This window comes from Castor canadensis, chromosome 1, assembly GCF_047511655.1.
Source record: "Castor canadensis chromosome 1, mCasCan1.hap1v2, whole genome shotgun sequence".
Lineage (NCBI taxonomy): Eukaryota > Metazoa > Chordata > Mammalia > Rodentia > Castoridae > Castor > Castor canadensis.
In genome coordinates this window covers 30,989,983-31,015,841 of record NC_133386.1, presented here as the reverse complement: position 1 = coordinate 31,015,841, position 25,859 = coordinate 30,989,983, and the positions used below count along the sequence as shown (strand labels likewise).

The following is a 25,859-nucleotide window of genomic DNA, read 5'->3' as shown; positions in this document are numbered from 1 at the left end:
CAGATTAGAGGTACTTATTTGAATCTAGAAGCTTTGTAATATTAATCAGATATCTTAAACACTTTTGTTTCAGCTACATTGTCATTAAAATGAGGCAGTATGACTATTCTAGTATAATAGGATTAGAAAAAGTTCCTCTTCCTGAAATCACTAGAGTCAAAATAAATTAATTTATGGTGTTTAATGTCTGAACCAAAGAACTGTGAATAAAAATTACTAATTAGATCAGGATGCCTTTAATCATCTTTTTTTTTTTCATGGTATGGGGTTTGAACTCCAAGCCTCCTGCTTGACTAGGCAGGCTCTCTACCACTTGAGCCATTCCACCAGCCCAAATTTAATTATGTATAAGTCACATAAAGACAGTTTCTCACAAACACTTTAAAATCAGAAATAATACAGTGTCTAGGGAAAGCTTTGCCATTTCAAAGCATCTGTTTTATGATAAAAGGAATCCTGAGTATTTCAAAATAAAAATTAGAGAAAATAGAAAGAACATTTTGGTATGTGTCTGTTCCTTTGCCAAGAGCAATTCATCTCTGAAAGGCCAGCTGATTTTATCCACTGTGAAATTGTATAACTAGTTAAATTCTCTGTTTTTCCTTGGAAATTACTTTTGGGGCTCCAACTTTTGTGGTGGCTTCATAGTATGCCTTTCATTTAATGGTTCTTTTAGCATTTGAACATATCTTTAATTTAAACTTTCATTTGTACCCTTGAAAACTTTTGTAAATTTTTAGAACAATTAACAAAATTAATTGAATAAGTTAATTTAGAAATAATGTTAAATGATGAATGATAATCTTAAAATCTCTGATTATATGGCAACTTATAAAGTTTCTGAGCTTTAATTTATCTTATGAGTGTGCTTATTCACCAGGAAGTAGTTCATTGAATGAATCAATGTTGTTATTTATGACACTAATCTTCTTTTCCATTGTAGACAATTGAACTGATATTATTTAATAGATTTATCTCTTGATTTATTTTTCCTGATCCTGAAGTCAGCTCAGGACACAGTGCAGACTCACATTTTGGCCCTCTGTGAGCAGAGCCAGTACCTCTCTAAAATTCTCTTAGTTTCTCTTAGATTTTATTCAGAAAAAATTACACATGAATAGAGAGAATGTATGCCCAAGGATTCAATTAATATAAAGTAATAAAAGCCAGGAATCAGAATTTTAAAATACTAGAGTATAGCCTTATATATATTTTCTCAAGTATATTACAAGAAAAGTGCTATTAATTAGACACACAGAAGAGCTAAGAGAAAACTAAACAGACCAAGATCACAGATATAAATGACTATTGGCATCAGGTTCATGGTGTTTCAATTACAATGGGGATTTAATTTCATAATTATCAAAGTAAATTACACCTGAATTCAAGTGTTTAGGTCAGGTTGAAATACAAGTCAGTAATTTTACAAAAGGAGATCTTGCCCGTGTATAATCAGTTCCTTCCCCAATCATGAGTCTACTGTGACTTTCTTTTCATTTCCCTCAGTGTAAATCAAGACCCTACTCCAGAAACAAGTTTATTGATGTGGAATCATCTCCCAAGATTTTGCCAGTGACAATCAGTTTGATGGCCTTTCGAAACCAAGGGTAAAAGAAAGCATAGATCAAGGGGTTCATTGCTGAGTTGTAGTAAGCAATCCAAACTAAGATTTCATACACGCGTGGGGGTGTGATGAAACCCAGGAAGGCATCAACTATGGAATCAATGAAGTACGGCAGCCATGAAATGAAAAACGCCACCACCGCAATTCCCAGCGTTTTTGCTGCTTTCCTCTCCCTCTTGGCTACTCTGTCTTTGTGGCTGTCTGATGACTTTGCAGTCTTATTGCTCAGACTTTCAATTTTCCTAGCCTGTTGTTTGGCGATGAGGAAAATCTTGGAGTAAACAGTTATCATCACAAAAGTGGGAATGAGAAATTTACCAAGACCCAACTTTGATTCACTGCAATTTGACAGCCCCCCACACAGGTGAGGGCACTCACCAGTTCCTCCAGCCCAGCTTCATTTGCCCCAGTGTAAAGGAGGGAAAAGCTATAGGTAATGGAAAGGAGCCAGGAGAAGGCGATGCAGGTGGCAGAAACAGAGGCAGTGAACCTGGTTGGGTAGATCAGGGGGTCAGTGACAGCCATGTATCTGTCGATGGAGATGAAGCACAAGTGGTAGATGGAAGCACACAAAATGACCCTTCAAAACAAGAGTGAAATTTACAGTAGCTCTCCCCAAAGTACCAGCAGCTCTCCACAGACCTGACCATGCTGAAGGGCATCACTGTCGCCCCCACCAAGAAGTCAGCACAGGCCAGAGAGGCAATGAGGGAGTTGGCTTGAGAATGCAGCTGCTTGAAGTGGAGGATGGAGGTCATCACCAGGAGGTTTCCAAACACTGCATAGAGCAGCAGGCGGGGGCCTGAGGAGTAGGAGGTTTTGACACAGGATCCATTCAGGTTCTTGTAGCACAGTTGGACAGCAGCAGGAGAGGTCAGGTCACCACTCATGATTCTCTGATTTGATTGTTGAGAAAACTGTCATTCTCTGTGGTCTAATATATTATTCCTCTTTTCAAAAATCCTGAGAAAAGATACAAAATATTTTAGTAATTGGTACCACAACTTGTACCTTTGCTTTCATTCCTATATTTAGAATCTTATCCATAGCCTCATCTCAAAATTATTTCCTTCCCAGCACATAAACAATGAACTTCCATTATTTCACAAATGGTATCTACTTCTATTTAAATATTTTTCTGAATTTCCTTCTTCCTCATACTGAGAAGTTTGAGGAGTTTGTCCTCAATAGCAGTGGTCTTTTGTGATGCGTGTTCAAATGGCACCTTTTATTAGTGTTTTTATCCTAATTATACAAAACTAAAGCAATACCCCACGCAATCTTCCCCTCAGGATGCAGCTTAATGTTCCCAATACCTAAAGCCCCTTAGACCGAACCCCTTAGTGCCAGGAGAGGCTTGCAAGAAACTTTTGCATAACAATTTTGTTTATGGAAAATCCAAATATATGCTGTTCTGATTTGCAAATAACATTTGACTTTTTAAAGAAAGGGAAATGAAAATGATACCTGTTCTAGCAAACCTTTAGAATTTGAAAGCCATATTGTTTTATCTTATTAATTGGTGGAAATTGCCTTTTCATTTTGTGAGAATTATTTACTAATGATCATCATATTGCCTGTCATTAGAACTCCTCAGAGAAGCTCTTTATGCCTCCTGTCATTGATTTGTGTCAAAGAAAAAAATGCAAATCCATATATCAGTAACTATAACATTCCAGGTTTAGTTTTAATAGCCGTGGTTTTGGAACAGTGGGAGGGTTGAAGATAAGGTGTTTTCCTCATGGAATCAAAGAAAGGAAGTGTAAGTAGAAATAAAGTCGTCTCTCTTATAAGGTTTGTTTGTTAGTTTTTAAGGGAATTATTGGAAAGATATTTTAAAAATAAAATGTGACTCCAGGCCTTATGCTTGCTAGGGAAATGCTCTACCACTTGAGCCATTCTGCCAGCTCTAAAAATAAAATGTAGAAGAATATTCTAATATATGAGTGCATTTTTACATTTGAAAATTTTCCTTTTCCCCTTTAACTCTAGAAAAGGATCCATATTTGACTTTTTTTTTTGTTTTTGGAGACAGTCTGTCTAGGTTGTTCAGGCTGGTCTCCAAATCCTGGGCTCAAGCTGTGATCACCTGGGATCCTGGGATAATGGATGCAAGACACTGCATCCATCTCTTATTAGTCCTTGATAAGATTCTTTTGATGAGTAACTTATGCTCATTTTTCTTAAATCAGTTCTTTTTCTTTCATTTTTTTTTCTTGACACTACTAAGATTTGAATTCAGGGCCTCACACTTGCTAGACAGGTGCTCTGTCATTTGACCCATGTACCAGTCCCTGAAGTCAGTTTTTAATGTGGAGATATAATTTACATTTGAAAATTTCTCAACTTAAAATTTCTATATTAGAGAATTTAAAATGGTTTTCATTTTCATCAGCATCTTTATCCATAGCATTCCCTTTTATTTAGTCAACTCAGCATATTGTTATTTTTTCATACTTGTCAAATTTTTAGAGTAGAAAAGGTAACATGCTTTTGGATTGCATACATGGACTTATGAAGACAGGGAATGTATTTTCACATTCATACAAGTAATATTTTATTTTTTATTTAATTAAAAATTATCCACTTTACTATTGAAGACATTTTTCTTTTTAATTCGGATTTTTTCAAGAGCATTTGACTGGTAGGATTTTTGTTTTTGTACCTTTTTAAACAATTATTTGGCAGTACTGGGGTTTGAATTCAGGGCCTCACACTTGCGAGGCAGGCACTCTTACCACTTGAGGGAAAGTAAAAGAAGGAAATTAAGAAGGTGAATATGGTTGATGCACTTTCTATACAAAAATGAATATAGAATTTTTAATCCATTGAAATCACCATAAGAAGAGGACTAAGATAGAAAGGAGAGAAATAGAGGAGATGAACCAAGTCAGATTATGAAATACATATATATATATGGAAATGTTACTAGGAAACTCCCTGTATAGCTCTCTTAAACAAACAAAAATGTCATTTTTTTTCTTTTACAAAATCAGAGAACAGGAGGGCAGAACAGGTCTTGTCTGGGGGTTGGTACCAGTGGGAGGGAGGAGGACATAAGGAAAGGTGTAAGAGGGTGAATGTGGTGGAAATATTGTGTACTCACGTATGAAAATGGAAAAATGAGACCGTTGAAACTATTCCTGGAATGGGGAGGGAGGATAAGGGAGAATGATGGAGGGGGTGAATCCAACTATAATATATTTGACATATTGTAAGATCTTTTACAAATGCCACACATTACCCTTAGCAGAACAATAAAAAATATTTGAAAATGAAAAAGAACCCAACCTGAAAAATTACAGTTATTAACATTAATATTAATATTAATTGCAGCATTCCATTTCTACACATGCACGTCAGACACTGATTATGACCCCTGACCTTTGCTCTGCCTTCTTTCACACTCCCCTCTCTCCCTAACTCCTGACCCCCTGGAAAGTTCCTAATAGTCCCTCTTCTACTCAAGTCAGCTTTTCTTTTTCTTTCTTAAGATTCTATACATGAGAGAAAACATGCCATAATTGTCTTTGTGTCTCAGTCATTTTGCATAGCCTGATGTTTTCCAGTTCCATTTATTTTCCTGCAAACAACAGGGTTTTATTAACCTATACACTCCATTGTGTGTACGTGTACATATATATATATATATAATTTTCTTTATTCATCTGTTGATATACACCTATGCTGATTCCGTATCTTGGCTGTTGTGAATGGTGCTCTAATAAACATGGTCATATGTGTAAGTCTTTTATATTCTGACTTTACTTCTTTTGGATATATATAGTAATGAGATAGCAAGATTGTATGGAAGTTCTAGTTTTAGTTTTCTGAGGAACTTCCATATTTTTCTATGCTGTTAATTTACATTCCCAACAATAGTGAGTAAGGATCCTTTTTTTCCAGATCCTAGCCAGCATTTGCTATTTTTTGTACTAGCTATTCTACCTAGGTGAAATGGAATCTCAATGTAATTTTTATTGTATTTCCCTGGTGGCTAAAAACAGTGAGCATTTTTCATATACTTATTTGCATTTGTAGTTCCTCTTTTGAGAAGACCCTAATCAGATCAATTACTCATTCTTCAAATTTAATTACTTTGTGGTTTTTCTGGATATTATTCCTCTGACAGATGAATAGTTGGCAAAGATTTTCTCCCATTATGTGGATCATTCTATCAATTTTTTCCTTTGCTTTGCAGAAACTTTTTAATCTGATGCAATCCCTCTTGTCAATTCTTGCTTCTGTTTCCTGGGCTTCTGGAGTCCTATCCATGGAATCATTTCCTGTGCCAGTATTTAAAATGTTTTCTTTATGTGTTCCTCTAGTAGTTTCAGAGTTTCAAGTTTTACAGTATGGTGTTTGATTCACTTGAGATAATTTTTGTACAGGGGGAGAGATACTTTTTGGCTTCTATATGTGAGCACCCAGTTTTCCCAGAACCATTTATTAAAGAGATTCTTTTTTTCTACAATGTATATATTTGGCACTCTGTGGAGAATCCTTTGGCTGAAGATGTATGGATTTATGTTGGGGTCCTCTATTCTATTCTACTGGGCTCTGTGTCTGATTTTAATACTATGCTGTTTTTGTTACTATGACTTTCTAGTTATTTCCAAATCAAGTGTCATGATGCCTCTAGCATGGGTCATTTTGCTCAGAATTGCTTTGGCTATTCAGAGTCTTTTGTGCTTCCATATGAATTTTTTAATTCAGTTTTTTTTTATTGTTGTGCTGGGTAGGGGTTACTTTTAAGATTTTTTTCTGGTTCTGCGAAGAATATCTGGCAGTTTTATTTGGATTGATTCTGAAGATAGCTTAGAGGAGTGTGAGTGTGGCTATTTTAACAATATTAATTCTCCCAATCCATGGTCATAGAGAACTTTCCACCTTTCAGTATCTTCTTCAGTTCCTTCAGTGTTTTGAAATTTTCCTTGTAGAGGTATTAGAGGTATCAGAGGTTAAGTTTATTCCTGTTTGTGTGCGTATGTATGTGTGTGTCTTTTGTGAATGGGTTTGCTTTTCTAATTTCTTTCTTAGAAAATACATTATTGATGTATATAAAAGTCACTGATGTTTGTGTCCTGCTAAGTTACTGAATTATCAGTTCTAATAGTCTTTGGTGAAGTCTTTAGGACTTTCTATGAATAAAACAATATCATCTGAAAACAGGGATAGTGTGACTTCCTCCTTTGCTACTTGTATTCCTTTTCTTTCTTTTTGTTGCCTAATTGCTCTGACTAAATTTTCTAATACTATACTGAATTAGAATGATGAGAGTTAAGATACTCTTGTTTTGTTCCTGACCTTACAGTAAACACTCAATTTTTCCCTATTCTGCATGATGTTGGCTATGGGTTTGTCATATACAGCCTTTACTATATAAAAATATGAGTTGTTCTGTACATAATTTATCCAAAGATTTTATTATGAAGTGATTTTCAATTTTATTAAATGCTTTTTCTGCATGTATTGAGATGCTCATATGATTTATATTCCTGATTCTATTTTTGTGGTGTATTATGTTTATTAATTTGTGTATGTTGAATCATCCTTGCTCTATAGGTTTTTTTATTGTATAAATTTAAGATGCACAATATGATACTTTAATATACATATCTAAATTGAAGTATCTCCTTTAGGTAATAATTTAAAATATTATCACCCTCCCTAGTTACCTTTTGCCTTTATAGTGGTCAGAATATCTAAAATATATTTGTATTTTTTAAATGATGTTACTATTTTGCCTGATCCTGAAAATATTTTCTCATTGTTTTAATGGCACTGTAAGTAATGATGTCAATTATCACACATTTAAATGCAACACTGGCTTCTAGGCAACTTATATTAAAAATTATGAGCTACTATGAATGAATAATTTTCAGGTAAAGGAAAATCCTTTTATTTAATCTTCTCAGCTGACTAAAGAAGAACCAGTCGGAACCAGGAATCATCATTATTTAAACCTACTTCATTGACCTACAGTCTTCTGAGATCCTTCCGATTATTGGTGAGAATCCCAATAGATTAAGTTTCAATGTGTGATCAGCTTCCCAGACCCACATCCATAATCTACTATCTCCTCACAGATCCTAACACTGACACCACATCCCCCCAAACCTTTAGATTGTGGTCAAGTCCCTGCTGTCTGTTTCCTACCTGGGCCCTGGTGTTTCTGACTTTTCCTATTTTCCACAAGGCTCAGATTGGGTTTTGGTTCATTTCCTTTCTCTTCCACACTCTGTTTCTTCTACTGAGCTGAGCATCCCTCTTGTCCTCTTCTTGCAAAATCAGGGCCTATGGAGACACAAACTCTGTACCTATATTCCCTCTTAGCCAGAAGAAAAAAGTCCAAGCAGAAAAAAATTCTCTTTGTGGTCGTTCAAATACTTCTGACCATAAGAACGGTGACTAGCAAACAAAATAAGTAGCAAGAAAGTTATTAGGTAAATAGCAACAGATCTGTTATTGAGAACATATCACCTTACAGATCTAGTTCTTACAGCAATCATGCTTTCCCTGACATAAAAATAGAGATTACAAAACATGTTTATTTAGTTTACTTAAATATAAACATACTTAGTGATTTAAGGTTATGCTACATGTCACCCAAGATTATTTTCCTACTGTGTTTATTAAAATTTTTTCATATGGGACATCTGCTGTGAATACTGGTGAGATAGGTTATGTACACCATTCCTCCTACTCAAAAGATCTGGAAAAAGTGTCTTGAAATCTGGGAAGCCTATTTTAAAAATATTTTAAATATCAGAGAGATATAAATGAAGCAAGAAATTTCTCAAAATCCATGATAAAAAAGGAAATTTTTTCTTTGTGAATTTAAAATTTAATGCAACCTTTAAAAACAGTATTAGCCAATTCTGGAAGAAGCATCTTGGAGGATGAGGAGTCCAGCAGAGCTTTGCCAACCTCATCAGGTGGATGGGAATCAATTAGATTTTAGATCCTGATGAGAAAGATGAGCCCAGGTCACCATCCATCACAGTATTTCTATGAAACCCTGGAATACTACTATTCATCTTGGTAAGCTTTCCCTCCAAATTGCCTTAGTTTCTATGAAGGAGATTAGTTAGAATGGTGCAAGATTGCTCATTCTGCTATCTACATGCTGGAAACAAATGCAAATTGTCTTTGAGGAAGATCCTATCATCTCAGTCCTCAAATTATTAAACCAATTTTTCACGTAGATGGTCTCAACTTCAATATTAGTGACCAGGAACCAAAGGAACAAGACAACACTGTGGAAAGCAGCAGTAAGAATGGACTATCAAGTATATATTTAAAAAGTCATGTTATACTTTACAATAACTAAGTTGAATCCCTTTGATAATTTTTAATATTAATATGTTTATCATATTCAAGAAAATAATAACCAAGTTTGGAAGCTTCAGGAGAAAAGTGTAAACCAGTTTTTTAAATGGCTGTTGTTTGTCTGCTTCTCAAGCCATGAAGGATCCAAACATTTGGCATATGGAAGTCTATAGACAGGATGAAAGAAAATTTGATCTTGTGCTGACTGTCCACTGACCACTGCCTCCCATGGGTCAAAACTTATGCCACAGAAATTTTTTTTTCCTAAACTTCAAGGGACCTCCTTTGGTCACTTCAACATCTCTGGATATTGACCACAGACAGTGGAACTGCATGGTACTGATGGTTTTGATGGGCTTGGTGGTGATTTAGAGTAAATATTAAGTGTGAGACTGAGAGAATCTGAAGACAGAGAAATGATAGTCTAACACAGAAGTCCATGGGACAAGGAAAGAATCAACATGAAAATTACAACATTTTATTAACTGAATTGTGACATGATGAAAATATGACAAATATAATGAAATAAAAATTGTGGGATTCAAGGGGAAAATTTCTGAACTGGGTTATAATAAAAGAGCTGGTATTAAACTATTCCTCCACAGAGAACAGTGATGAAAGTGCATTTGAACACATAGAGCAATGTTTAAAGCACTGGAGAGCAACCAAGGCAGCTGAGAAATGATGGACGGCTCATGCAGAAGGGAGATGTTAAAATGAGCTGGACCTTCTCCAAAGACTCCTGTATTCACAGCAGCATCTGTTCCTGCTGTGACCCACAGAGACTAAGCTGAAAGTGGTGGCCTGTCTGTGTCTACAGTTTCAAGAAGTTTTGGGGGATGGTTTGTGGAAATTGTATTTTAGGGAGCAGAGAAGCCAGTGTGTGGGAGGCCAAGAGACAGGGGAAGAGCAGAGAAGCCAGTGCAGCAAGCTGATGCTTTTGCCTTTGAGGCTTTTTCTGAATTCTGAGTTGCTCTGTGGTTAGCGCCTAAGAAACGAATAATGCAATTGCTGGGTTTCTGAGAAGAGGCCTGGCAGTCTTACATGACTGGCATGGCAAAAACTGTAACTCAGGGTCTGCTGAAGAGGGAGGATCAAGATAAACATCCCAAGATTTCAGTGGAAACCTCTGAGAAAACACAATCAGAAATACACTGTTGGGGACAAGGCATGACCCTGGACTGGGAATATTGGAGTTTGCACAGCCTCTCCATGTAGAAGTTTGCACAGCCTCTTCTACCATAATTTGACCCAGCACCTGGAGTCTTGACCTTTATTCTCACATCTCCTTGAAGAATACAACCTGCTGTGTCCGCATACCAGCCCCCTGATGCAAAACTAGATAAAGTACCAGAACTGTTAGGAGACTCTCTGATGCCAGGTTAATCAATACCTTAGATAAGGTGTCCTGTGTGCCTTGATGATTCCAGAACTGTTGTGTTGTAATTAAGCTTCATTAGCCTTAGGAAAATTAGCCCACCAAACCTCATTCCTTTTACCTTGCATCAAGAATTGTTAAAGCTTGATTTTTACCTGAGTCTTTTCCTTGTACTGACCTATTAAAATAAACACTCTGGCTCAGGTAGGCGCTCATGTTTCCCACTAGGAACGTGTAGCCCTCCTGACAGCAGCATTCTGTTTTATGTTGTATGACTGTAAGTCTGTGTGTGTTTTGTTTCTCATTCCCCATTGCTCTTAGTCAGGCTCACACAGCATACTCATGCAGGCCAGGGCAAGAGGCGCCCATCCTTGGGGCCTGACTACAAGAGAACTTACTGGATAAGGCAAGGGAATGCTCTCAGAAGGACATGTCCACAAGGAAAATAAGGTAAGGGGAGAGCGAAATTCTGAATATAGTCGGGAGTAATAAATATGGGACAAACTAGATCTAAAGAAAGAGATCGCTATGTATGTATGTTTAAAACTAGACGTAAATGTTAAGTCTTCGATGTCTAAGAGTGCACTAGAAATTAATGTAATTGTTTTGTGTTTCATTGTGTAAATTTTGTGTATATTAATGTATTTGTGTGAGTTTTGTGTATGTCTATTGTGCGATTAACTTATTAGAGACAAAAAACTGATAGCTATGGCAACAGTCTTACTAAAAACTGGGATTGACCTAAAACACTTTCCTAAAATTGATTCTTGCCTCAGCTGTTAAGCTGCCCAAAATGAGTCCTAAAAGAACAGAATGGGACACTTCTCAATCTGCTCTTAAAAAAAATTTGAAAAAATAAGTAATCAATGTACTTGTGGCAACTTAGTTAATTTTTACATGTTCTTGAGCTCTTGAATCTATGCATGCTTAAATGAACATTTATGACATGCATACTTTAAAACCTTTTTTACATATGCATATATTTAAACATCTTTAGGAGGATTTTTATTATAAAATTATTGTAAAGAAAAACAATAACTTCTGTTCTCTTCTCTCCCCTACATCTTCTGCTTCTACTTTTAAGAAAAACCAGGTTTTTTTTAAATTCATATTTGCATACAATGTTTGGGTCATTTCTCCCCCCTTCCCCCACCCCCTCTGTTACCCCTGTCCCTTCCCCCATCCTTCTTCCCCCCAACCCCTTGCTACCCAGCAGAAACTATTTTGCCCTTATCTCTAATATTGTTGAAGAGAGCATGTAAGCAATAATAGGAAGGACCAAGGGTTTTTGCTAGTTGAGATAAGGATAGCTATACAGGGAGTTGACTCACATTGATTTCCTGTGCATGTGTGTTACCTTCTAGGTTAATTCTTCTTGATCTAACCTTTTCTCTAGTTCCTGGTTCCCTTCTCCTATTGGCCTCAGTTGCTTTAAAGTATCTGCTTTAGTTTCTTTGTGTTGAGGGCAACAAATGCTACCTAGTTTTTTAGGTGTCTTACTTATCCTCATACCTCCCTTGTGTGCTCTCGCTTTATCATGTGATCAAAGTCCAATTCCCTTATTGTGTTTGCCCTTGATCTAATGTCCGCATATGAGGGAGAACATACGACTTTTGGTCTTTTGGGCCAGGCTAACCTCACTCAGAATGATGTTCTCCAATTCCATCCATTTACCAGCGAATGATAACATTTTATTCTTCTTCATGGCTGCATAAAATGTGTATAAATACTACATTTTCTTAATCCATTCATCAGTGGTGGGGCATCTTGGCTGTTTCCATAACTTGGCTATTGTGAATCGTGCTGCAATAAACATGGGTGTGCAGGTGCCTCTGGAGTAACCTGTGTCACAGTCTTTTGGGTATATCCCCAAGAGTGGTATTGCTGGATCAAATGGTAGATCAATGTTTAGCTTTTTAAGTAGCCTACAAATTTTGGTTGTACTAGTTTACATTCCCACCAACAGTGTTAAGAGGGTTTCTTTTTCTCCACATCCTCGCCAACACCTGTTGTTGGTGGTGTTGCTGATGATGGCTATTCTAACAGGGGTGAGGTGGAATCTTAGTGTGGTTTTAATTTGCATTTCCTTTATTGCTAGAGATGGTGAGCATTTTTTCATGTGTTTTCTGGCCATTTGAATTTCTTCTTTTGAGAAAGTTCTGTTTAGTTCACTTATCCATTTCTTTATTGGTTCATTAGTTTTGGGAGAATTTAGTTTTTTAAGTTCCCTATATATTCTGGTTATCAGTCCTTTGTCTGTTGTGTAGCTGGCAAATATTTTCTCCCACTCTGTGGGTGTTCTCTTCAGTTTAGAGACCATTTCTTTTGTTGTGCAGAAGCTTTTTAGTTTTATGAGGTCCCATTTATCTATGCTATCTCTTAGTTGCTGAGCTGCTGGGGTTCCATCGAGAAAGTTCTTACTTATACCTAAGAGTATTTCCTACTCTTTCCTGTACTAACTTTAGAGTTTGTGGTCTGATATTAAGATCCTTGATCCATTTTGAGTTAATCTTGGTATAGGGTGATATACTTGGATCTAGTTTCAGTATTTTGCAGACTGCTAACCAGTTTCCCCAGCAGTTTTTGTTGAAGAGGCTGTCTTTTCTCCATCTTGTCAAAGACAAGTTGGTTATAGCTGTGTGGCTTCATACCTGGGTCCTCTATTCTGTTCCACTGGTCTTCATGTCTGTGAAAAACCAGTTTTTTAAAGGCTATGTTAATCAGGTTTAACTAGTTACAGGCATTATTTTATGGACAGTAACCTTAATCTGTTTCATTTTGTCATAGGTATAATTTACATTCAATTATTTTATAATTAGATTTATTAACAAAAGGTGTCTTTAAAACTAAGGCTTATTGAAAAAACAATTTTATTTAAATTTAAAATTCTTATAAAAGTTATTTTAAAATACAAGTTACAAAGTGAACAAGCAAAAAGGATATAGATAGGTATTGAGTGTATATTTTGGGAAAAAGTTAAAGGAAAAAAGGTACATTTTTAGATGAGAAAGGATTTTGTAAAGAAGGGTTTATCCTAAAGATTGTTTCAAATATGGAGAGGAAGGATAAGGATAAACCATCAAAGGGGTTAGTATGTTGTATGAAGGTCTGAGCAAGTTTTAAAAGTGTATAATAAAAAGCTTCGGTGTGTGATAAAGTTAAAGTTGACTATAATCTAAGAGTTGCCTAAAAGAATGTTTTTAGGGTCATGTCAGACTAAAATCTAATTCTCTATGTCCATAAAATAACAAGGCTATTTTAACATTGTTCTGCTCCGAGTGACATCTACAAAAAAATTGTTATAGGGAAAGATTTTTATCAAAGTAACTACTTGTGTTTTCTGTTGATCTTGTCAAGCTTTAGTACTACTAAATCAGAGTTCATTTACATATTTGCTCATGCAAAGGTTTCTTAAATGACCACCTTATAACTGTGTTCTGTGTCTAGACTTTATCTAAATATGGTACAAACATTTGCAAAGTTATAAGTGTCAGTTTACGTAAAATGGTGAGCTAAAGCTCTCTTTTATCCAAAAGTGTCACATTTAACTGACCAGCTAAAGTTGTTTATCCAAAAGCATTACATCTAAGCCTTTGACATATAAAATGCTTAATGAAACTTTTGGCAGGTGTGCTGTTTATAATCAGTAACATTCAGAAAAACCGTGCCATTTGAGCAATCCTGCTACTTCAGACCTGGCCTATATTACTTTTAGTCAAATAAGTGTTACTGTATATGTATAAAATGTAACTACACATCAAAAAATAAGGCTATTTGGGATCACAGGCATTGGCTTCATTATTTAAAGAGATCTAAAGTTAACAATGCCAGACTTTTACAAGCTTGTATCCACGTGTTCCTAATTGTAACAAGGAGCATTAGTGCTGCTGTTTTAATATATCAGTCATAATTATTCTCCTAAAAATACAGTCTGCAATGAAAATAACTAAATGTTCTGACAATTCCCAAACTGCTTTTCAGTATTTTAACCATGGCTATTCTAAGTCTTTTCATTCTCAGTCTTGGTCCTTCAGAGCATTTGCAATTACCCGGTACCTATTTTCAATTGAGTCAGCCTTCTAAATATTTATTTTTGTTGGCTTTTTTCAAAACCTTTAACTGTTGTCTGTTGACATTCTGCAGCATTTTTAAATTATCAGTATATCATCTATAGTCCAGGTAAGCCCACTTCTTCTAAACTTCTTTTGTTGTATTTAATTTGGCCAGATGGACCTTATTGTAGTTCCAGATAAGGGACAAAAACAATCTCCCTTTTCATAGTTGTGACAGCTTATTGAGGGACGTATATCCACCCCCAAAAAATAGAAATCCATAAAGATAATTTAAAAACCTTAAATGATTTTCAAACAGTATTAGGTGATATAAATTGGCTACATCCTGCCTTAAAACTTATCCCCTGAGAACAAGCTCATCAGATTGGTAAGTCGTGTTCAAAATGTGCTCCTTATTTGCCTGTGTCCAGTGAGGGAATTAACCCTCGTGGTCTTCGTCCTCTATCACTATGGCAGATGGATGTTACTCACATTCCATCTTTTGGATGACAGCGTTACGGCCATGTTGTCATTGATACTTACTATGGTTTTGTTTTTGCCTCTCCAAGATCAGGAGAAGCAGCACACCATGTCATAGATCACTGTTTGGCCACTTTTGCTGTATTGAGCAAGTCGTTCCATATTAAAACTGATAATGGTCCAAGCTATACATCTACTACCTTCAAGGCTTTTTGTTCCTCCTGCAAAATTCTTCATACCACAGGCATACCCTACAATCCCCAAGGCCAAGCTATAGTGGAACAAGCTCACCAAACTTTAAAAGTTCAATTACAAAAACAAGAAGGGGGAGACAGCTCCCCGGCCACTCAAATTAACAAAGCTCTTTTTACTTTAAAATTTTTAAATTGCTCTGAATATGGCCTTACTCCAGCTAAGAAACATTGGGAACATCGTAATAAACAACATTTGCCACAGGTATTGTGGAAAGATGTAATGACTGGGTCCTGGCAAGGCCCTAGCCCAGTCTTGTTATGGGGCCGAGGCTATGCTTGTGTTTTTCCTGAAGGTGCAGAAAGCCAAATTTGGGTATCCTCACGGTTTGTGAAGATGCATGGAACCCATCAGCCATCAGATGCAGAAGTTCCACCTGATGGAGGAGGAGAAGAGCCCAGGCCCTCCGAAAACCAAAGCGAAGGAGATCCTATCACTGAAAGCAATAAGGAACCACCCTTATAGGTCCTACAAGAGATAACTTCATCACCTTGACAAACACAGTAAAACAACTGGGTTATCTACCCCCCCAACTTGGGGTCAAATAAAATGCTTGGTGAATATGGCCAAGAATGTATTAAGGGTTGGGGACAGGAAGAAACTCCTGCTGTTCTGCTAGCTATGATTAGTGTCATTAGTCAACAGGTGAATGCTGCAGAGGCTCAGAACTTACTACAATGGGCTTTTGTGCCTCATCCACCTCTGCTTCATGGGGTTACCTGGAAAAGTCCTTCTATATCAGTTTTTACTAATGACTCTGAGTTGGTAGGAGGTCACTCTAGCGAACACCTGGTTCCTACTTTCACTAATTATAATTTTACATTTACCCATATGTCTGGGGAATTTGCCTTATTGTCTCCCTCTCATGCCTATTTGGAAAAATGCTCCATTATGGAATGGTACTCAGTTTCTTGATTAAAAAAAACTAGAAGTTTTTGGCTTTAATGCCACTGAGTCATGTAATGCTACACATTGACCTCACATTCCCCACTGTCATGACAAACACAATCCCTAGTGCCCCTATAAGGGAGCCTCATGGGAACAATGCATATTTGCTTCTCCAATGGCTATTAATATTACAGGATATAAGCCTGTGTATTGGTCTTATAATGGCACTTCTGAAACTATATTATGGGGTATTGGACCTCCCCTCTTGTGGGATCAGACGGAGGAACCATTCAATTGGATATATGAAAACTAGGAGCTGCTACTGCTAATATCAATCTAGCTATCCATTCAGGCAGCTCTGTTATTAAAAGCTTGCGAGCTTGTGTTCACCATCCTTTTGCTTAATTGGCTGGATCAATCAACATTTCTAAAAATAGAACTATTTCTGATATCTCTTGTTCTAATTGCAATTTAACTTCTTGTGTGGATAATTACATAAATGGCAGCCTACTTATAGTAAAAGAAAGCCCCTATATCTTGGTACCTACAAATTTCACAGGATCATGGTATCATGATAGAGGACTACAGGTTGTCAAAGAAATAAAATCATTATTAGTAAGAGAAAAAAGATTTGTAGGGCTCTTGATAGCAGGCATTGTGGCAGCCATCACTGCTATTGCTACCATGGCTACTGTTGCAGTAGCCCTCTCCCAAAGCATTCAAAATGCTCATTAAGTTAATACCTTACCACAAATGTCAGTTATGCCTTTCAACAACAAGTTTATATAGATGAAAAAATTGATACCTGGTTAAATTCTCTAGAAGCTGCTTTGCTGGCTATGGGAGATGAAATTCTGTTACTGTATCATGCAGGCTTCCAACATATCTGTGTCACTGCAGCACCTACCATGCCGCAGACTTCCCATGGAAACTCTTTAGAGCACATGTCATGGGAGCCTGGGAAAATAACAACAATTACCTTAACCACAGCCTTAAGACAACAAATTTCAGCCATGCAGCGAGCACACGATCAAACGACTGCTCCTGCAAATATAGCAAAAACTATATTAGATGAATTGCAAGGATTTAACCCTTTTAATACTCTAAAATATTCCTTTTGGTATTTCATTGACATTGTGTTATTAATGATTTGTTGTTTTTGCTTACTTTCAGTCGGAACTCAAAAGATCAAAAGGCAACTCCTCGGATTAAACATAGAAATGCATCAGGAGCTTTTAAGATATAGAGTAGGGGCAGATGTTGGGGACCAGGCATGACCCTGGACTGGGAATATTGGAGTTTGCACAGCCTCTCCATGTAGAAGTTTGCACAGCCTCTTCTACCATAATTTGCCCAGCACCTGGAGTCTTGACCTTTGTTCTCACATCTCCTTGAAGAATACAACCTGCTGTGTCCGCATACCAGCCCCCTGATGCAAAACTAGATAAAGTACCAGAACTGTTAGGAGACTCTGATGCCAGGTTAATCAATACCTTAGATAAGGTGTCCTGTGTGCCTTGATGATTCCAGAGCTGATGTGCTGTAACTAAGCTTTATTAGCCTTAGGAAAATTAGCCCACCAAACCTCATTCCTTTCACCTTGCATCAAGAATTGTTAAAGCTTGATTTTTACCTGAGTCTTTTCTTTGTACTGACCTATTAAAATAAACACTCTGGCTCAGGCAGGCGTTCATGTTTCCCACCAGGAACGTGCAGCCCTCCCGACACCAGTGTTCTATTTTATGTTCTATGTCTGTATGTCTGTGTGTGTTGCTGGGTGGGTTTCTGAGAAGAGGCCTGGAAGTCTTACATGACTGGCATGGCAAAAACTTTAACTCAGGGTCTGCTGCAGAGGGAGGATCAAGATAAACATCCCAGGATTTTGGTGGAAACCTCTGAGAAAGCACAATCAGAAATAGACCGTGTTCACAAAGAGAAATCCAACCTGGATCTGCTTACACTTGGCCAAGGTGAAGGAAACTAAATCTTGTCTGGAAGTAATCAATGGCATTCAGTTTTATACCTCATTACCATTAGCTACTGGCAAAAAAATCATTTCATGAAAGAGGACTAAATAATTGAACACTAAGTAGAAAGAATGACCTGCAAGTGTTCTTGGTGTTCGAGTAACAGATAATGGATCTTTTAAGAGAAGTTGCAGCAGAAAATTGAAATCTATAAGGAATAAGTTGAAAATTCTAGAACTTAAAAATATAATACTTAAGAGTTTGGGGTCTGATATTAAGATCCTTGATCCATTTTGAGTTAATCTTGGTATAGGGTGATATACATGGATCTAGTTTCAGTTTTTTGCAGACTGCTAACCGGTTTTCCCAGCAGTTTTTGTTGAAGAGGCTGCTATTTCTCCATCGTATATTTTTAGCTCCTTTGTCAAAGATAAGTTGCTCATAGTTGTGTGGCTTCATATCTGGATCCTCTATTCTGTTCCACTGGTCTTCATGTCTGTTTTTGTGCCAGTACCATGCTGTTTTTATTGTTATTGCTTTGTAATATAGTTTGAAGTCAGGTATTGTGATACCTCCTGCATTGTTCTTTTGACTGAGTATTGCCTTGGCTATTCGTGGCCTCTTGTGTTTCCATATAAATTTAACAGTAGATTTTTCAATCTCTTTAGTGAATGTCATTGGAATTTTGATGGGAATTGCATTAAACATGTAGATTACTTTGGGGAGTATTGACATTTTTACTATGTTGATTCTACCAATCCATGAGCATGGGAGATCTCTCCACTTTCAATAGTCTTCCTCAATCTCTTTCTTCAGAAGTGTATAGTTTTCCTTGTAGAGGTCTTTCACATCTTTTGTTAGGTTTACACCTAGGTATTTGATTTTGTTTGAGGCTATTGTAAATGGAATTGTTTTCATACGTTCTTTTTCCGTTTGCTCATTGTTAGTGTATAGAAATGCTAATGATTTTTCTATGTTGATTTTATATCGTATGTTCTCCCTCATATGTGGACATTAGATCAAGGGCAAACACAACAAGGGGATTGGACTATGAGCACATGATAAAAGCGAGAGCACACAAGGGAGGGGTGAGGATAGGTAAGACACCTAAAAAACTAGCTAGCATTTGTTGCCCTTAACGCAGAGAAACTAAAGCAGATACCTTAAAGCAACTGAGGCCAATAGGAAAAGGGGACCAGGAACTAGAGAAAAGGTTAGAGCAAAAAGAATTAACCTAGAAGGTAACACCCACGCACAGAAATCAATGTGAGTCAATGCCCTGTATAGCTATCCTTATCTCAACCAGCAAAACCCCTTGTTCCTTCCTATTATTGCTTATACTCTCTCTACAACAAAATTAGAGATAAGGGCAAAATAGTTACTGCTGGGTATTGAGGGGGGGGAGCAGGAGGGGGTGGAGTGGGTGGTAAGGGAGGGGGTGGGGCAGGGGGGAGAAATGAACCAAGCCTTGTATGCACATATGAATAATAAAAGAAAAATGAAAAAAAAAAAGAACCCATCTCAACCAATAAAAAAATAAATAAATAAATAAATTTTGGTAAGGATTGCAAAAAAAAAATAATACTGACATAGAGTTCAAATTAAGTTTGACAGCAGATTAAAAACTGTAAAAGAGGATTAGTTTACTAAAAATAGTAAAAAATGTCCAGATAAAAACTCCAGAACAAAAGTTTGGAAAATCAAGAAAAATAGTGTGAGTCTTATGGGAAATAATGAAATGGTCTAAATGATTCCAACATGAATCCCAAAAGTGTAGAGTTGAAGGAATAAGCAGAAGTTGTATTGAGAATGACTGACAATATTCCAGTATGCAACTAGATTCAAGAGCTGGTCAAATCTTTTTGGTACTGTGAAGATGTTGGTTGCATTAAAAACAGATGTCTTCTTGATCTACCATTTGATCCAGCAATACCACTCTTGGGGATATACCCAAAAGACTGTGACACAGGTTACTCCAGAGGCACCTGCACACCCATGTTTATTGCGGCACTATTCACAATAGCCAAGTTATGGAAACAGCCAAGATGCCCCACCACTGATGAATGGATTAAGAAAATGTGGTATCTCTACACAATGGAATTTTATGCAGCCATGAAGAAGAATGAAATGTTATCATTCGCTGGTAAATGGATGGAATTGGAGAACATCATTCTGAGTGAGTTTAGTCTGGCCCAAAAGACCAAAAATCGTATGTTCTCCCTCATATGTGGACATTAGATCAAGGGCAAACACAACAATGGGATTGGACTTTGAGCACATGATAAAAGCTTTAGCACACAAGGAAGGGGTGAGGATAGGTAAGACACCTAAAAAACTAGCTAGCATTTGTTGCCCTTAACACAGAGAAACTAAAGCAGATACCTTAAAAGCAACTGAGGCCAATAGGAAAAGGGGACCAGGAGCTGGAGAAAAGGTTAGATCAAAAAGAATTAACCTAGAAGGTAACACACACGCACAGGAAATTAATGTGAGTAAACTCCCTGTATAGCTATCCTTATCTCAACCAGCAAAAACCCTTGTTCCTTCCTATTATTGCTTATACTCTCTCTACAACAAAATTAGAGATAAGGGCAAAATAGTTTCTGCTGGGTATTGAGGGGGTGGGGGGGAGAGGGAGGGGGCGGAGTGGGTGGTAAGGGAGGGGGTGGGGGCAGGGGGGAGAAATGACCCAAGCCTTGTATGCACATATGAATAAAAAAAAAAAAAGATGTCTTCTTTGTTCACTTGAATGTGCATTGTGATTTATAGGTGCTACCTGTATGCTTTGGGATTCCCACCATGTTTTAGGCAGCATGTATCTGTAAAATAGGTAGATGAAAAGCTGTTAGATATGAACTATGACCAAGATTGTAAGAAAATTGGTGTAAAATGTCAGTTGGACCCTCTGATGTCATATTGATTCAGAAATATCAAGACACTGCGAAGAGACAGAGTTTGAAGGACTGCAGAATGTTTCAGTTTCCTGGACAGACACAGAGTAATTAGCAGGAACTGAGGAAGAAGAAGGCATGAAAAGAGTGAGAGGAAATTGGCAAAAAAAAGTTTAGAGCAGAATCTCTAAACTTTCACAGAAAATGAAGGGCCCTGAAAAGCAAAATTAAGAATGCTCAATTAGAGGGAAGATTGATTATGACAGGTCACTGATTCTGAAATCTGAAAAGGCCAAACCAGCGAACTCCTAAATAGCCACATAGAGGGCTCTGGACTACATGCAAAAGAGGTTACCCTTTCAAGGTGACCATTGCCCTTCCAAGGCCTAGAGCAGGTATATTAAGCACATCCACAAAGTTTAGGGAACTGTGAAAATCCTTTTCATATTGCAATAAATGTGGCCATTTCAGAGGAGATGGAGATGGAACTTATAGACCATCTACATCTACTCATATGAAGCCAGAAGACCATACCTCATCCTGGAAGTCAGATGCATCCCTGGGGGAAAAGAGTGGGACACCAAATCCTCTGAGCTTAAGATTGTTGTCTCCCATGAGACAGGGGTTTGTAAGAAAATTCAGGATAAGCTACAGAAAAATCAAGAAAATTATATATTTGTGGCCCACCTGAGTTTATGGAAGATGAGATTTCACTTGCAATGAAGATATTTTCTCTGTTTCCAAGCACTAAGCATAGGATGAAATCTAAAGTGATTGATAAGATGTAAAAAACTGCATAACTTTGAAACTTCTCCCTATTTTTTTTACCTTAATACCTTCCATCCATCCTTCTAAACATGGCTCCAATTTAATATCTTCAGTGAAGTCTTTTCATGTACCCCAGATATTCATTGTCCTGTGTCATTTCTCACCTTACTTTTTTTTAAACATGTATTTAGTTTGAAGTACATCATACTGTTATTGTCAGATCAGTCTCCTGTCATAAGGAGAAGAGCATGCCCAGTTAGGAGTTCTGTACATTGCTTTAAGTTAGAATGTCCTCTCATTTTCGTTTCTCATATTCCCCTGTTGGATTTACCACTGAGGCTATCTACACAGGACATTACATTTTCAGTGGAAATTATCAAACTTCAGTTTCTTCTCATCATTCACACCTTACACTTCAGGGACTCCACTTTAGGAAGGCTGTGTGTGTGTGTGTGAATTGGCTGGGCTTCCTGGGAGTTTTGTCTCTGCTTACACAGCCATGGGGGTGGAAGTTGTGCATTCTGAGTTATAAATAACAAATCCAATCAGATATCAGAACTTTGTCTAAGAGGAAGATGCCAGGCAACAAGACCAGGTAATAAAAGACACTGAGGAATTGCAAGGTGAGACATCATTTGTGGGAATAGCAAGTCTGCAGATTTCCTTGAAGTTAAATTCTTATTGATTTAGAGAATTTGTTTCTCAGTTATATCCTGAAAAATAGGAATAATAATGACAACAAGTACTAATATGTATAGAATCTTTAAAATAAATACCCAATTATTTCATTGGTTCAAAGGTTAAAATTGAAATAGATATGTGAGAGGGAATAAGATTTGATGACTATAGAATGGGTATCCAGTTTAAAGAATCTTTTCTCTCTCTTCAGGAAATATAAAATTGTTCTGTTTTATGTGACTGGCAAAAGGGCAGAACTTCTGCACATGCAAGCAGCCTCACTATGAGGAACAACTCAATGCCATCTGCAACCCTGCAGCTCTGCTACGAGAATGTGAACGGGTCCTGTGTGAAAACTCCCTATTCCCCTGGGCCCTACTCCGTACTCCTGGATGATCCTGTATGCAGTGTTTCGCTTTGGGGCTGTGCTGGCTGTGTTTGGGAACCTCCTGGTGATGACCTCCATCCTCCATTTCAAGCAGCTGCATTCTCCCACCAGTTTCCTCACAGCCTCTCTGGCCTGTGCTGACTTCTGTGTGGGAGTGACAGTGATGCCCTTCAGCATGGTCAGGTCTGTGGAGAGCTGCTGGTACTTTGGGAGGAGTTTCTGTACTTTCCATACATGCTGTGATGTGGCATTTTGCTACTCTTCTCTTCCATCTGTGCTTCATCTCTATCGACAGGTATATTGCTGTCACTGACCCTCTGGTCTATCCTACCAAGTTCACAGTGTCTGTGTCAGGAATTTGCATTGTCATCTCCTGGGTCCTGCCTCTGGTGTACAGTGGTGCTGTGTTCTGCACAAGTATCTATGAAGATGGGCTGGAGGAATTATCCAATGCCCTCAACTGTGTAGGAGATTGTCAGCCTGTAATAAATCAAGACTGGATTTTCATAGATTTTCTATTATTTTTCATACCTACCTCTGTTATGATAATTCTGTATAGTAATATTTTTCTAGCTGCTAAAAAACAGGCTAAAAGGATTGAAAATATTAGTAGCAAAGCAGAGTATATAAAACTAGAGTGTCCAGGAGAGAGAGAAAAGCAGCTAAAACCCTGGGAATCACTGTGGTAGCATTTTTGCTCTCATGGTTACCATATGTGATTGATTCAATCACTGATACTTTTTGGGGTTTTATAACACCTTCCTGTGTTTATGAGATATTTTGTTGGTTTGGCTACTATATTTTTGCTCTAAATCCTTTGATTTATGCTTTATTTTATCCTTGCTTTAGGAAAGTAATAAATCATATCATAACTAGCAGGAACTAAAAGAAAACTTGTCAGCCATAAATTTATCTTTTAAATCAGGCTAAATTTGAAGTTGAGCAATTTGTTGATATAATGATAATTTCCCATTCGTTACATCAGTTATTATATAGTGCATGAATAAGAGACATTAAATTGGAGAGGAGAGTAGTACTTGAATTCCAGGGCATAACCTTAATTCTAGTAGCTTCCTGGTGAAATGAACATCTTGAAGCATTGAATAGAAACATTATTTAGCAAATGACAGTCCACACAAGTTTCTATTTCCCAGTTGTCTGGAATCTGCTCACTTTCTGCTTTGTGAGTGGTTAATTATTTTCCCCTCCACAACCTCCATTTATGCTTCACTTTTGAGTCTTGCAAAGGTCTGGCTCTCCTTTCCCTGCCAATGTCTTACCCCTGTGTCTTCCTCAGGACTGGTTTACGTACCTTTTGCTTCCAGCAGTTTGTTGCCCAGGATCTAGTCTTTCTGTATCTCCTGTTCCTAACTCAACTCTGAGCTTCATACACCAGCCATTTCAGGCTCGGGACAGGACTCATATTGTATGTTTTGGAGTTTTTCAAACTCCAAATTTGTTCTGTACAAATTGATGTAGAAAGATGGTCCTAATATATCTTTTGATTATAAACAAAACAAAACAAAATGACTCTAATATGAATTACAAAAGATGCTAAGTTATTTGGCTCCCACATATGAATATTCATATATATATGTTTGCAAAGTCCAATTTTATGTATAACAGACAGTGTGTGGAAGGGGGCAGATTTGCCTTGTAAATTATACCATTTAAGTGTTTGTAATAAGATAAATATATTAAAATTTGAATTGCTATTTCTTATATCTCAATTCAATCTGAGCATTGAAGCAACTGTTTTCTGTTTGCTTGTTTCAATTTAAAGGAAATATCTTTTTATTATGTAACTGTGGCATATTACTTTTCAAATAACAAAACTAACTTTCAGCCATAGTAATGTATTAGGAGCTACAACTTGAAGTGATTGATGTATCTTAAGGACTGAATCCTACTGCTATTAAAGTATTTTAAAATTGCTGTGCAGTAGGTCCTTAAGATCCTCTAGCTCTTCTTCACTAAGTATTACGTGCTGTGGTCAGGAGCTATGGAAGCTACCAAGAGCAAGTTACAAGATGCACTTGCTCCAGGAACATATCACTAAGTATTATAATAAGAATTAAAATAACTGTTTGTTAATTTGGTAAAATAAAGTCCTGAGGATTGTAGGAAGAGAAGTTTGAGAGCTCAGTAAAGGATGAGTGAAGAGGAAGGCTTTCTGCAGACAGTGGAGTTCATCTTGAGTGCCACAATTCTTATTAGCACAGAGAACTGGGATTATACCCAAGAGTCATCTTGACCAGATGTGGAGGCCATTCTGACATTTTCGCAGATGCTTCATACTGTAAATATCTGTACTGTATGCTGATAGAAAGCCCCAGATATTTGGTCATAACCATGAGAGAGTCATTTGAGATTTGAAATGGTGTTGCAAGAGTCACCACCAATTTCAGAAACATCAGAGGATGACGAAGGAGTATGTTTGGAAGAAGTCTATCTAATGTCTTTCATTACATGAATAGAAACAGGCATGGTGATTGGCAAAAGAAATTAGAACACAAGAACAAAGTGGGTGTATTAAAGTCACTGACTGGCAGAAAAGGCCTTAGAAAGAAGAGAAGATTTTGAAGGTCTCCAGTCTTAAACATCACGTCTCCTTTAAAATTTAATGCTTTTACAGCAGTAGGAAGAAGACATAGCACAGCACATCAGCAACAGTCCAGGATGCAGAGGCCTGTGGCATTTGGGCTGAAAGAGGAAACTTCAGTTCACAAGGCCACAAGAGGCACCTCTCTTTCTGTCTTTCTCCCAGGGGAAATGCTGCTAAGTCTTCACTTCTTAGAGTTAGAAAAATGCATCCCAGAGACAGACCACAGGGAGAATCCACAGCTACTAACATGGCGGCCGTGAGCATGGGAACATGCTCCCGTGCTTTCCTAGGGAAAAGGGGAACACTGTAAATTTCTTGAGGTTAATTTCCTACACTTGGGAGTATACGCGCTTATAATCAAATTTAAGTGATTGCAGAAAAACAAACTCCATTTATAGCAAACCTGAGTGTGATAGCTAGCATTCACACCTGTCTCCAAGTATATTTTTGTCCTCTCCCCTCCCACACACTGACCTCTGCATAAACCCAAACTACTTGGCAAGATGAACTGAGGTGTGGTCAGCCTTAACCCTCTGTTCACCTCACTTTCATCACA

General features: G+C 37.3%; 2 pseudogenes; one reads left to right on the top strand and one right to left on the bottom strand.

Moving 5' to 3' along the window:
- Positions 1-1,171: 1,171 nt before the first annotated feature.
- Positions 1,172-2,514, bottom strand: LOC109687512 (trace amine-associated receptor 7a-like; annotated as a pseudogene).
- Positions 2,515-10,402: 7,888 nt separating this feature from the next.
- LOC109687524 (trace amine-associated receptor 6-like) lies at positions 10,403-24,544 on the top strand (annotated as a pseudogene).
- Positions 24,545-25,859: the final 1,315 nt, after the last annotated feature.